The 12,709-nt window shown below is 31.0% G+C and overlaps 1 protein-coding gene and 1 long non-coding RNA gene across 4 annotated transcripts in view; one reads left to right on the forward strand and one right to left on the reverse strand.

Annotated features, from left to right (window-relative positions):
• Window positions 1–674, forward strand: part of LOC105449957 — a 3,362-nt gene extending 2,688 nt beyond the window's left edge. For both annotated transcript variants that reach the window (XR_974408.1, XR_974407.1), the window contains 2 exons: window positions 269–427; window positions 494–674. This is a non-coding gene — a long non-coding RNA (uncharacterized LOC105449957). The remainder of the gene's footprint in view (window positions 1–268; window positions 428–493) is intronic.
• Window positions 1–3,606, reverse strand: part of LOC105449958 (probable G-protein coupled receptor No9) — a 15,556-nt gene extending 11,950 nt beyond the window's left edge. Inside the window, exon 1 of one of the 2 annotated variants that reach the window (XM_011689448.1) lies at window positions 3,531–3,606. The gene's annotated coding sequence lies outside the window, so the exon portion shown is untranslated. Of the gene's footprint in view, window positions 1–3,524 lie in introns of both variants that reach the window. The other variant, XM_011689447.1, reaches the window with a different exon arrangement.
• Window positions 3,607–12,709: the final 9,103 nt, after the last annotated feature.

Consider the following 12,709-nt stretch of genomic DNA (forward strand, 5'->3'; position numbering starts at 1 on the left):
ACCTTACCGTGCAAAAATTAATCATGTCTTTTCGCTCTCTAACATAGATAATATTTCTAAGTGATCACTGTGCTTACAATAAAGTTTAGTCAGAACCGTTTAATTTGATATTATATTTATTTATAGGTCTATCTTTATTAGTTTGCGAAATAAAAATGTGTGGCCACTTATACGGGGACACCCTGTACATATATTAATAAAATATAACAATAGAATCAATTAAATATTAAGAATACAGTTTCTTGCAATTTAATAATGCTTCTTACAGTATCCTAGATACGTTTATGTAACGAAGAAATATGTGCACATGGTTTGCAGGCTATTTATATAAAACGTAGTTTTCTACTTTGAAGATCAACTCTATAAAATTCAATATTATGACATAACTCTTCTAGAATATCACGCTTCACCGCTCCTGCTACAATAAGTATATATACATGCTACAATAAGTATATATACATATATATGTAGTATGTACCTATTATATTTTCAGTACGCAACAAAGAGTGACATTTCTGCATTGTTAAACTATAGAAGACAAAGTTTTAGCTAAAAAGCTGAAAGAGTAACATACAACATAGTAACAAAATAAATTTTTTTCATTAAACTGTGTTATTGCTAATTACAACCGGCGCATAGGAATAAAGATAAGATAAAAAATACCATGAAATTTTTCCTGATGATTTTTATATGCTTTGCATAACATATGAAATGATTTATGTAACTGAAGCATTGAAATCTTAATTATGTTTAGATTCCGCTCGGAGTTAATAAACGAAAGACGGAAGGAATAATTCGAGCACGTAAAGGTGTTAAAAATTCATAATTTATTACATACTGTTACGCCCGGGGATCGTTCTCGCGTTCGCATTCGCGCTCGCGTTCCGACGCTTTCGCGGGAAATAAAGAGACTCTAGAGAAAAAGGAAACTCTTTATTCACACTCGTAATACACGAGAACGTAACACAGAAAACCCGGAGTGGATTAAAGCACGTCCGTTCGCATTGACAGCTCATCTCCAAAATCTAATGGTGTCCGTTGGAACTTGGACATCGGCCGGCTCGTTGTCAGGGAAACGCGCTTCGCAGCTTCTCGCAATCGGTAGCTCGCCTCGACTCGTTGAAGACCGAATATTGGAGCGGGTAAAATAATATAGTAAGCGCAACGGTACGTTTTGGCCTCACTTGGCCTTTCTCAACCGCAAAATTACATTAATGAAAATTTTAAGTACGTTGGATAAAAAGAACGGACATAAGTATAGTTCTTAAAAAGATGCAAATCTTGTAAATCGAATGTGTATACATGATAGAAAGACGAAATCTCTCTAAGTCCATAAATTGGAAATGTCACTTCGTTCATCACGCGAGAAAGGAGTGTAGTCAAAATATTAAAAACGAGAGTCCGTATATTTAAAAAATTTGTTATTCTAAAAACTGCATCAGATAGCGTTAGGCAAAGTATGATGTTACTTGTTCAATATCGCAGACACGAATGTCTTTTTAAGAACTATACTTATGTCCGTTTTTTTACCCAGCGTACTTAAAATTTTTATTGATGTAATTTTATGTTGAGACAGGCCAAGTGAGGCCGAAACGTACCGCGTGGAGCTTACTATATGTAATAAATTATCAATTTTTAACATCTTTACGTGCTCGAATTATTGGCCGTTTCTTCCGTATTTTGAAATCTTAATATTACATACGTTGTCTACGTATGTACATTGTTTGTGATATTTTATACATTATCTATAGTATAAAGCGTAACGTGTAACCTCAAATCCGAGATCAGTTTTAAACACATGTAAATTTAATCAAATTTGATCAGATCTTGCTACGTCTTAAGATAACATAGCTTTGGATTCCAACACCAAACTACGAGACAAGCTCTTCGTATGTGAATACCAAACTCCTGATATTCTATTGTAGCTTGGAGAATTCTAAACCCACCGTCGCTCTGCATACGCGAGTTACCTTTACAATATATCTACATACTTATATGCTATTCAGTTAATATGAAATGTGAGAAGTGAGATTTTCCTCTTAACGTTTGATATCAGAAGTGACTACGATTAATGTTATTTTCCAGGAATATTACAAGTGATAAATATTATGAAATTAGTACTGCGTATTAAAATTAAAGCATATATAATTAATTTAAGAACTACTACTATTTCTAAAAACAAAATATATTTAAATTAGCTATATTAGTATTTTTCGCTTATATGTATAATAACAGTACAGAATAATAAATTAACAATTTTTATATTATATTATAATGTATAAATAAAATGTAATAAAAGGTATATTAATTATAAAAAGATAGAAGATATATGTAATGTCGTATTGTACACATTTATGTTAAGAAAATGCAGGAACAAGAATAGTAATATATATCTGTTGCATTAGTGTTATTCGAGAAGTTACAGTGTAGAAGCCAAATGCTCTAATCGGCTTTGGCATTTCTCGTGCTATCATTTATAAACTTTACACACGATGCTCCGGTCGTCCCGATATCGTAGAGAACAAAACTCGTGAAAGCACGACTGATACCGCTGCACTTTGTTTCGCCGCAAATCAGGCCATAGATAACGTAACTTTGACCGCAGCTTTGACCGCAACGAGAAGGTAACGCGTGTCGATAGACGTGGTTAGTACATTCCACAGAAATTTTCCTTACATTTTATTGATTTTAAACAGCAAGTTCAACAAGAAATTTACGTTGCAAATTTAACTTCTATTTTTAGTTATTAATTATTTTATTTTTTAAAACTCTAAGTTTTTTAGTTAAAAAAGCTAAGAATATCTATATCCAAAGTTAAACTCTCAAATAATTATACTACCATTACTGCAATGTCATATTCAATAATACTGCAAAGAAGGACTTTTGAAAAATTATTTGCCATAACAGCTAAACGCTGTCGCAAGATAATTAGGAGTCGGCGAAGATAATTGTTAGTCCATTTCTTTAAGTACCAAGAGAATTATCTCGCTGGCGCTTTTAAAGCTCGCAATTCTCTGCAGCCCGTAATTTTTCCACAAGATGGGTGGCGGCGTGGGAGATTAATCTAAAACGAATATTTCTCGTTAAGAGATTCTGCATCCTCAGTACCGGCAGCACAAACCGGATATTAGTTGGATGGTTATTAGTTTCCCGACCGAAAAGTCGTAACTGCCTAGAATGTTGCTAAAACGAGCTTTAATCCATTTAATAAATGTTGCACGTGCAATTCATATTATTCAGTTCACGCGCGAGAAATTTTATCGACGCAGTACCAAACGTTCTCGATAATGTTATCGAATCCGCTGAGCCGTTACTGCCAATAAATTCCACAACAGAATGCTACATACCTTTAGTATTTAGAGCCATATTGTAAAACGCGTTACAAAATGAAATGCAATATAATAATATAAATTAAAATGAGAAGAGGTCAAGCAGAGAGATAACATGCAAAATGGCAATATAGTAATAACACATGATAAGCATAAGCCAATAATACGAACTAATGAATGATGAAACTGAATTACCTGTACCGTTAATAATGATTAACAACAACACTGATTAGTACTGCGAACATATTCAGTCTTTGCTTACAGTTCAACGTATACTATTCTATACGTTGCATCAACTCTCTCTCTCTGCTCAACTACTATATCATTATCTCGATAACTAGGAAGTAATTGTTTTACGAGGAAGAACTGCATCCTGCAAAGATATAAACTCATTCTATACAACAGATATTAACATAAATTCGAGAGACACGTGTTAAGTTTTTTTTTTCTATCTTTTGAAGGAAAATTTTATTACAATAATTCAAATAATATAAATAACTAATATTAATATTTAATGTTTGTTAACACCTATTAATTAAATGCTTACACTTACTTATTAAGTTATTTAATAATGGGTAACATAAACTATTAAAATGCATAATAATGGCAATCACTGACGATATGTGTATAACATGATTACTTAATATAATCAATTAATAGAAAATCATAGAAAAAAGATAAATGCGAATATTGACTTTTTTTAGTATCGGTATATCATTTTCACTTAAACAATAATATTTAAAATCTGAAGCACGTGATTATTTACTGTAGAGAGCTCCGCGACTTGGAGAGAGAATTTTTGATATTTTAAAATTGCGATCACCCAATACACACACACACACATCACACACACATACATGCAATTCGTATTCCCCTGATATTTGATGCAAATGGAAATATGATATATTTTAATATTTAATCTATAGATATATATATGACATTTCATTCAATGTTGTAAGAATAATGTCTTTATTTTAATATTAATAACTGTTACATTAATGTGAGAATATTGTGTGTGTATGTATATAAATGAATAATTAATATAATATAACGCTCCAACAATATTATACGAGTGTAAAAATTTATGCTATCTGCATATCGTATAGAGAAAAAGTAATTTGGAATAAGTCCAGAGAATCAGATATATATGTATATGAAATGTGGAAGCAGGTGCAAATGCCACTCTTGAATATTGGGTGGGCTCTGCAGTTAAGTAACTAAGTAACATATCCTCGTGTTGGTTATGAATATATGATCTGCCTAAGCACCATTTAAGGTGGCAGCCTAATCTTCTGTATCCCACTAAAATTACGACTATTTCCTATATAGCTCAAGTTGTAATAGTCAAATCATTAAAAAAAATACGTTAAAGAAATAATACGAAAATAATTTGGCAAAAGATAGATTAATTTTTCAATAATAAATGCAACTATTAAGAGTTAGCCCGATAAACGATAAATAACAATTAAATACACAAATTGATTTTTAATTATATGTACCAATCATTAAACTAGTAATTTAAAATAATTTACTTTTAATTAAATTAAATTAATAATTTAATGATTGGTACATATAATTAAATATTAAATTATGTATTTGTATTTCATTTTGTGCGTTCCTAACAATCCCCTTTAGCTTTATTGTTTGTCATTAAATAATCACGAATTATTTTATCAAGATTAATTTTTGAAATTATTTTACTCTTACATTTATCCAAATAAATAGTAATCATTTTAATTTTTTCTTTCTTGCGTTCGAAAATTCTTTGCCTTAGAGAAATTCATACAGAAAATTTCGCGAAACTTCAAGAATAATGGGTTCATAAATATCTGTGGTTTTATAAAGAATTTAAGATGCGGTGATACATGTGTAGTATACAAAATAATCATAATTTTCATAGAATTTTTTATGGAACATCGTTTCGCGTTATTCTGTGTACACATAACAATAAACATTACGTATCTAAACAAATAAAAATTGTCTGTTTATATTAATAAAGCTAGATTTGACGTATTGTCCTAATAATAAAATTTTAATCTTGAAAAAGATTGAAGTTGAAATAAAAATAAATTAATTTGGCATCTAAAAACTGAAATAAGCTTGAAATTCAGGCAGGACAATTCTCAATTGTTTATGCTTCAATATAATAAATCTTTACCGTCCATCTTTACGTCTAGTCTAACGATATTCTTGCAAATCAAATTATCAAATTACAAAAAAAATCGAAAAAAGAGACAAATAAAATTGCGCCAAATAGTCCGTGCAATAAATGATACAGTGCGTGTGTACTTAATTTATTATCCATGGGAATAATTTCGCGGTTGGTGTAATCTCCCAAGCGTATAAGTGTCGAGTGGTGGTGTGGCTGGCAGAGCCCAGCTTTACAGTCGTTAAGGGTAACGTTTATCACGGATGTAATTGGACATACGCTGTAAAACGCATTTACATGTGTACCGCACTGGTGGATGTTTGCAGACGCCACAGAGGAGCAACCGCTCGGAATAGATATGAAATACCAAGGAAATACCCTGGAAATACAGTCGCGCGTTACTTTAGCGTCACTGCTAAATCGTCCGTCGTTTCTGCACATCGCGTGCGCGTATATGGATATGCAATATGCATGTGTATATATAAGAAAGCGACGGACTTATATGCAGTCGGAGAGAAAAGCTGCCAACGAGTGTTACCAGCGTTCGTGTCCATCTCATGTATTAGCGTCTGAAAAGAATAAGGGACAGTCATTTTTGTTCGTATATTCATCTAACCGAGAATGTCAGTCGTCGTGGTCCAGATTGGATGGAGATAATTCTAAACTACTTTTGAAATTTTTCTCTTAAGTTAATCTTGGAATATCGTAAAAATAAAACGACGATATTAATGTCACGCGATATCTTTAACTGCAAAGCTCGATCTATATAAAAGGAATAAATCTTTATAAATATCTGCCATTCTCATTTTGACGGTTTACTTTTCTAACTGTTTTAAATAACTGCAATTTTTGAAAAGTATATTCTTTACCGATATAAATAATTTATTTTAAATATGCAATACTAATTTATACTATAAATACGAATTGTTTAATGTAAAAGTGCGATCAACAATGACACGTAAGGTCAAATAAATCGATGCCAAACTGTCGAAAATGGGGCAGTAGGTAAAAGCGATGGTATATCGTGCTTCTATTCTGCATACATGCATTTATTATGAAATGATCGGTGGTATGCCGTTAGGAAGAGAAAGTGATAGAGAATTTTCTGCTGCGATTAAATGGAAAATCGATATTTCTTCTTAAAGGAGACCTCGACTCTTTACAGATCTAATCGAAAATATGTACGGAGTTTACAGTATTTATACACGAACAAAACTTATACACGTATTGTATGTGTCAGCGTGTAATAGATTCTTTTATATGTAAAACAATTATTATTGTATTGCATCGTATTTTATTATTTATTTGATATTATCGTAGGTCACTTTTCACCCGTAAAATGAAAATTATAATAAAATAAAATAAACGCTATAAATTTAATTCTAATATGTCCAATATAAAATAAACATTTTGTTCAACAGACTATATTGCATAAAAACTCGATTATATAAAATATTATTTAAAAAATATGTACGTAGTATGTATTTGACAAAAGGAGTAAAAAACGAGCTGTATGCAACATCGGATATTAAATATGGATCGCAAGACCGACCAGTGCTGTTCTTCTAACGGTATATACGCGTAAAAAAAATTAATATTCAAGCTTTGATATTACAAAAGTTTAGAGTGGAATGCTTTGTTGTATTATTGCCACATAATGTTACTGTGGTTGTTCTGATCCTATAAAAGAGGAACATTCTTCATTTTTAGATTCTACGTTAAAACGTAGCGTATATTAGCTGATTTAAAATAAAGATTTCATATATTTATAAGATATTTGTCCGCGGAAGAGCGGTATTCAATCTGCGTTATTCAACCAGCGATCGCAATTAGAGCTGCGTTCCTCTTATAATGAAAGCTGCATCCTTCCTTTGTCCGGCTTTAGCCTGATTGAATGCGTATATTCAAAATATACAGAACTGGCAACGTAGCTTTTTTTGTCAAAGTTCTTATATGAAATATAAAGTTCAATTTACTCCATTTGATTAACATCCGTGGAGCAGTATGAGAAAACTTTTCCTCTAGTGAAGTTGCAATATTTCCAACCAAATAAAAAACTAATCCATATACAAAGTCTCTCTCAGTGATTGATATTTTTTTTTGAATTCAATAACGTAGAATTGAGTCCAGATGATGAAAACTTAATTTCTAAATAATATTACGGTACTGTGCGTGCACAATGAATACGATTTAATCTGATAATTTAAAGATATATTATAATTAATGATTCGTTAATGCTTGTGAAAATGTGCATTAAAATCGTACAAAATATTTTTAAGCACGTACATGCATGAATCATATACATGATAGCTGATATATAATCGCTTAGAAACCAGATCATCACTACGGCGAAATGGAACCTGAAGACTGACAAGCACATGAAATGTCAGACGCATGATCTATATACCCTGGTGAAAATAAAAATTGGAACGTAAGTCGAACGAAGGGGAGAGTGACCGAAGCGTAAACGAAACTTCTAGGAGGCGAAAATTGGAACAGCGAAGTGTAAAAGAAGCGTTAACGCTTCCTTTACATTCCGCTGTTCCAATTTTCGCCTCCTAGAAGTTTCGTTTACGCTTCGGTCACTCTCCCCTTACGTTCGACTTACGTTCCAATTTTTATTTTCACCAGGGTATTTCTGATACCATCATCGTCGGGTAGTAACTCGACGCACATGTTCTCGCATATATGCAGCAGCGATGTGCTGCGACGCACGTTCAACCGATAGTGCCAGGTAGTGCGAAGTATTGAAGTCTGATCACCGCATGATTGACGCATGGCAGGCTGCAAATGAATGGCAGTTAACTGCCGGGTTCACATAGAAACGGAGGATCTCCGCCTACATAACTGCACAAAAGGAGACGCGGACCGTTCCAGCCTCTACATTGCAGGAGGGTGGTAACAGATCTGCGGTTTCATGTAGTGAGATTCCTTGAATAATTCGGAACGTTTGCTTGCACTCGACATACTGTGCAAAACCTACTCAAACTTTCTTCTTAAACATACCGTGCATAATATCTATGCAATAACACAGGTAATAATATGTATAGTAATACTTTATAATCTGTTTTAATTCTGCTTCTATAATTATATTATTAATTTTAACTTATTATGTGTCGGATATTTTAACAATAATACTTTCACAATATTATAAATTTTTATTGTATTATAGAATTAAGCGACATTTTTCTAACAATTGAGCGCTATTATTTTTACATGTAATTAAATTTATGTATGTATATCAATAATTAAACATTAACGTATTAGTATTTGAGTAATATTTGTGTTTAAAAATTACAAAATCATATTTAATTTAGACAATACGCCATTCTTTCGTGAAAAATATTTTTTTATAAAATTTGAGTGCCTCTGAATATTTATTGTAATACTACACATTATTTAAAATACGAAGTAAAATCAAAAATATTTTATCTGCTTTTAGTTAAACTGATCGCTCTGTTTAATACACACGTATAACCAAAACACTTTAGCAAGATCAAATATAATTCTCTAATATATATCGTCAAATACAAAAATAGAATACGGAATAGAACGTAAACAGGATGATGCACGTTTATTTGTCACTGTCGGCAGAAAATTTCGTACAAAACTGATCAATAAAATCGTCGGCTTCAAGAGTGTCATGCCGTTTGATTTTAAAGGGAAACGAATGTTTTTGAGAAGGTAGGTAGTGTAAATTCACTTCTATGAAAGAAATGTGAATTTTACGGACATCGCATATGTTTGCACATTATTTGTATAATAAATATTAATAATAATTATAATTACATATTTGTATAAATAATAATTATTATAATAAATTACACCAATTGTATTTTAAGAATTTTTTCCATTTTATAATATTCTTTAATTTTCATTTTAAATAATTTAGATGTAATTAAAACATTTTCTTAATTGGATAAGAGAGTAACGTTTTTAAAAGTTATCTTCTTTTCAACAGTTCAAATAAATCTACATTTTAATGTAACATGACACATACTACGCTTTCCGTCTTCAATCTGACGTTCATTTAATATTCCTGCCTGGTACGCGAGTCGTATTTGCACGATTTCCGACGTAAAGATAAATTGCCATCCTTTTCTCTGCACGCTAATAATTTTTCTTTTTTTTTTAAGTTTAGAGTTTGTTTGCTTCATACCCCATTGTACAATAGTGTCACTCATCATATTTGATGATTATCACTCATTTCCATTACATAGCAATTTCATCTTGATGATTATCACTCATTTCCATTACATAGCAATTTATACTTTGCAAGCGTTGAATATACTTGAAAAGACACGGGTGTGGAATAGACGAGCTTCTAACCACGTTTTAACATCATATTCGAGAAATATGATGCATATAACAGCGTGACAACGAAAACAACTGGTAATAGCAAATTCATTTTTCATGTTTTGTCAAGTATATGATGACATACACACTTCTTTTAATATGTTATATCTATATAAGATAACGTACTATGACAACGGACGTATATCACATACTCTAATAGTGTTAAATATAGATATTAATATCAATTATTATATTATTTTAATTAATTCAGCTTTAATATATTCAAATATTTTTAATTTAATAGAAAAGAAATAATGTAATAATTTAATTAAAGACTAAAATTATAATAAAAAAATTAACTAAACTCTTTGATCGATTATATTTAATAGATAAATTCATGAGAGTAATATAAAATATAGAATATAAAAGAATTTTTTATTAATACACAAAGATTTTAATATATAAAATATAATTATAAGTATAATAACAGATAATATGTTATTTAATGGTCTCATAACTTTATATTATGAAAAGAATGATACGCACGACGCGAAATATTCCTTTCTTAAGGCAAAGAAGAACTACTGAAGACCTTGGTCTTACATTCTGCTTGTTAACAGAGTCAGCGTTTTTACTTCAAAAGGATGCCTTGTTTAAAAACACTAGAATGTGTTATAATATATATGCAAATACTTAGAGACATTCTGAAGCTATATTAAAGATGTTTTATGGAAGTAGCATTATTTCAACAATTTGAATTGCAGAAACTGCGGTTTTCTTTTAAAGCTTGATTACGTTGATTTGTTTTGTTTTAGATTTTGTCGGCACACTGCAATTTGACAGTTTTTTTTATTTTTGTCACGTAATCGCATATTTTCAGGGCCATTTGAAATAATAATTTTTGCCCAAAAGTAATTTAAGTTTTCGCAAGCTGGCCAAGCTATTCTTAAGAGCTTCTTGCAGAAATGCAAAATGTGAAACGTCGTGCAATATGAAAAGGTCGTATCCATAATGAAGTATCACGCCATTCACTTGTTTCGTGATTTCATGCCATAAAAAGTAAAGATGCATGATATACACCATCTGGGACTAAAGTTTCTTTTTTACGACAATGAGAAGTATCTTCAGTATCGCTTCAATCTCGCATTGCTCTTATTTACAGGCCGCATTTTTAATCAAAGAAACATTCAATTCGGGCATGTTTAAATTGTGTCGCTCGTGCAAGAAATATATAATAACTAGGAGAAATATAATAATTGGGAGCAGAAAATAAAAAGGACATTTCGAGATAGAGAGAATTCTGAGAAAAAAAAATAGAAAGTGTATAAAAGTAGAAAATTGCTGTTCTATACGAATTGCAAACGCCGTATCTTTCAGAAGCCGATTGGACCGTTCTACGCGTTGCGAGTTAATCAGTTTTTCACTTTCGTCACGTATCGCATCTGTTCGTAGCGAAGCGAGTTTGAATTTCACTTAACTCGAGTTCACACCCGCGCCGCCGGAGAGAAAAGGTTTAAATTACATCGGGACGTGATACTGTTGCACCAAGATAACTTCCAACAACGCTAAGTTACATGCCCGTGACAGGTCGTGACTGCATCCTTTAGACTGTCCGAAATACCATCGAGTACGGAATACCATCGAGCTGTGATACGAAACATCCTAGAGATTGCTTTTCACTTACAAAAGTTCTCTTACAGTTCCTAAAAATTCGTGGATTTATTTTAAAGGACCTCGAATGGAACTTGACGGTTTATATCGCGTCTGCACGACCAAACTTTTTGTTCGTGAGAATTTTTCTTCATGTGAAATTAGCGGAGTGTCTAATTGACCGACTTTTAGATTAGCCACTATTCACGAGATCTTGCATCTACAAAGAGCCGCATAATCTCTGCTTTGCCGTAGGAACGGCTAATTATATATCTCGTCACTATCTTATCATTTAGCTTATTTTTTTTTATATAATATTCGACAAATCTATATTGATTCTATCTTGAAGACAAAATTTGCTCAATTATTATAAGTAATTAAAACTGGAGAATAAGTGATATTCGTTATTAAACTTTATATCAATTTTAGTCTTACTTAAATTTTATTTTTAAGCTAATTAAAATATTTAATATTGAAAATAGGATGTGTGATAAAAATAGCTGTTAATTAAATAAGTTCTTTATTTTAATAAGTACTTTTTATTGGTTTTTAAATTTTTTTCTTTCTATACGTCCTATTAATCGCGATAAAAGGAAATTAAACAAAAATTAGCGGAGAAACTATAACTAAAGTAATATATTTAATAGAAACATTTTACATATATGACACGTAATTTACACCTCACGTTTATCACCAAATGACTATTCTCGTTTGCCATTTTTATTTACTATCGTAAACTCGCATGATATCCAATGCATACCAGTCTATGTCTCTTCTATACATGTCGGATGTATTGCCGGCTTACTCGATAAAGCTTTATAGCGTGCAAGGTGAAAACGTTCGTGTATCACAATTTCTACACGTATACTTTTGCAAAAAAAACATGGAAACAAAAATTGCTAGAACATTTTTAAATAAAATATTTTGATAATACAGTATAATTGTAATTATTACTAAAATCTTTCTTTCATATCTTTCCTTATCTTATAATACATATGGTATATATCTGTACCCGTAAAGAATGTCAATTATTATTATATTAATATATTTTTAGACTTTAGTATGAAATTATTATGTTCAAAGATCGTAAATATCGTTAATAATAATAGATATTTTAAATAAATTTACATATTCATGTAACAATAAACACGAAACGTATTAGCGATTGAAAAATATAATTATAAATACATCACGTAGTTATTATCATGTAGTTAATGTAATAATAGCGTAATATAGATAAATTGTGAACTTTGCTAACGTGCTAATACATAGCAATTAAATTGAC

The sequence above is a fragment of the Wasmannia auropunctata genome, unplaced genomic scaffold (assembly GCF_000956235.1).
Source record: "Wasmannia auropunctata unplaced genomic scaffold, wasmannia.A_1.0 LD336071.1, whole genome shotgun sequence".
Taxonomy (NCBI): Eukaryota; Metazoa; Arthropoda; class Insecta; order Hymenoptera; family Formicidae; genus Wasmannia; species Wasmannia auropunctata.